At 33.7% G+C, this 2622-nt stretch overlaps 1 pseudogene; it reads left to right on the plus strand.

Annotated features, from left to right (window-relative positions):
* The first annotated feature begins 1497 nt into the window (after positions 1-1497).
* On the plus strand, positions 1498-1975 carry LOC118922693 (60S ribosomal protein L21-like; annotated as a pseudogene).
* Positions 1976-2622: the final 647 nt, after the last annotated feature.

Raw genomic sequence — 2622 nt, forward strand, 5'->3', positions numbered from 1 at the left:
GAGGTAGATGACAGACATCCTTGTCCTTAACCAGTTTTCAAAGGTATAATTCATCTTTAAGCATGATGTTAACTTTTGATTAAGTACTCTTTATTATGTTAAGACTGTCTTTCTATTCACTGATGTACTGACATCGTCAATTACTAACTTCATATCTTCTACATTACTTAACATTTTTCTCAAATTGTGTCACTTTTTAAATGTAAACTTAGTTAAGAAGTAAACTTTATATCACTATCAAAGACAAAGAAAGAGAATCACTTCCCATAAATGGATGGTAACCTGTACAAATAAAAAAAATAAAAAATAACACAAAACAATGTTATAAAATTCAGTTTATATACTGTTGCTTGTTTGAAGCTTTGAGCCTAATGCCAACTCTTTCTTATTAAAAAAAGAAAAAAAGACATTAGCAAGTGTTAGAGAAATATTAAAGATATTTACTAGTACACAAAACTGAAATTTTCTCCTGGAAGTAATCTGATTACAAAGATAACTAAAACAAAGTAATGTTCTGATTACAGTTAAAACTGTGTCTGAGTCACATGTGAAATCATCTATCTAATCTGTTTCTGACACTTCATTGGGAACATGTTTCATATATTACCAAATGCCTTTATTATATGCTATATAGCTTTTGTTTTACTTAAGTTGATGGTTGATATATGTATCATTTAAATAAAGTTTCTAATAATATGTTACCTTGTAGTCCTGAAGACATACACACACACGTGCACACACACACACGCACATACAAACACATTCATTCTAATATATAGTTGAACTCTATTTTCTAAATAGTTTATTTTGAATTTCCTATTTGTAACTACATTGCCAAGGTTTTAGGAATTTTGTTGTGGTTGTCCCAGAAAACAGAAATCATTTTAATAAGCCAGTTTAAGCCACAAATTTAAACCAACTTAATAAGCTAATTTAAGCAGAATGTCTAGCTGGGCATCAGAGTGACTGAAACCAGGCATTAAGAAACTCTGATGAACCAATGATACTCTTTCAGAGTTTCCAGACCTAAAGGGTCCTCATCTCTGTTTCTTGTGGCTCTACTTTATTATTTTCTGTATGTCCATGAACTGATTGTTTCTTACTTCTCCCTGCATCAAATGTAGCAACTTCAGCCTCACACACATACAGCAAGTTTAAGTACTAACAGAGACTGACAAGTGTCTTTTATTCCATCGGTATTCTGTAAGTTTTACAAAATAATTATTTTTTGAGCAGTTAGTATATGCATAAGGCATATATTCCAAAAGATACAATTTGGTATGCAATGAAAAGTAATTCTACCTGCTACCTTTGTCCACAAGCCACTTAGTTCCTTAAGACAAAAGGCAACAACTGTTCAGTTTCTCATATTCTTTCCACAAGTACACAATCACTCATATTTATTATGTAGACTTTTCTCAACCATGCTTTTTCCCCTGTCTTACCACTATACCTTGCCTTTCGGCCAGAACCACCGTCTTCCAGTAATTCTCCCAAATGACCAACACAAAGAGAAAGGCGAGAGGCACCTACTTATATGCTCTCTCAACCTTTTATATAACATGGACTTATTCCTTTGGTCAAATATATGCAAATCTACAAGAAAGGTGATATAGTAGACATCAAGAGAATGGGCACTGTTCAAAAAGAAATGCCCCCCAAATGTTACCATACCAAAACTGGAAGAGTCTATAATGTTACCCACAATGCTGTTGACATTGTTGTAAACAAAGAAGGGCGATATTCTTGCCAAGAGAATTAATGTAGGTATTGGGCATATTAAGCACTCTAGGAGAGAGAGAGCTTCCTGAAGCCTGTGAAAGAAAGTGATCAGAAAAAGAAGGGAGACAAAGAGAAAGGTACTTGGGGTCAACTGAAGCCCCAGCCTGCTCCACCCAGAGAAGCACACTTTATGAGAACCAAGGGAAAGGAGCCTGAGCTGCTGGAACCCATTCCCTATGAATTCATGGCATGATGGGTAAAAGAAAATAAAAGACCTCTCAACTGTAAAATGTTTCTGTTAAATTGAGTAGAAGTGTGATGTCCCCTTCCCCAAAGAAATACTTAAAAGCAAACTTTGTGTCTTAATGCAAGCAGACACTCTATCTTCAAGATTGTTCTGTATCAATAAATACAGAACTGTGACATTCTTAACAGCTGCAGGGTAGTTCATTTTTAGCACGCACAACAGTTTATTTAACCGGTGCCCTACTAATGGGTATTTGAGTTGGTTCCAATCTTTTGTTATTACAGATAATGCTGCATTGAATACTTTTGTGCTTAAGTCCCTCCTGAGTTGTTTATTTTCAGTCTTCTCTTTTTTAAATGGTTTCTTCATTCAGTATTTTTTTAAGGAAGGGTTCATAGGTACCATGGTTCCATGGTTTTCATTCTTGCTTTCCTTTTTAAACATTTTGTACTTGGTCATTGTCTTTGCTTTCTATATTTTTGCTCTATAAACTTGAGTTTATTTTTCCTTTTGATTCTGCAGTGATTTGGATTTTGGAATAAAAAATCTTGTTTTTAGTCTTCTAACACCTTTAATCATAAACGATGTTGAATATGTGTTTTTATGATTATAAATTTAAGAATAAAACTATAACTTGAAAACTTTCTATTTGG

This window comes from Manis pentadactyla, chromosome 6 (genome assembly GCF_030020395.1).
Source record: "Manis pentadactyla isolate mManPen7 chromosome 6, mManPen7.hap1, whole genome shotgun sequence".
NCBI classification, from domain to species: domain Eukaryota; kingdom Metazoa; phylum Chordata; class Mammalia; order Pholidota; family Manidae; genus Manis; species Manis pentadactyla.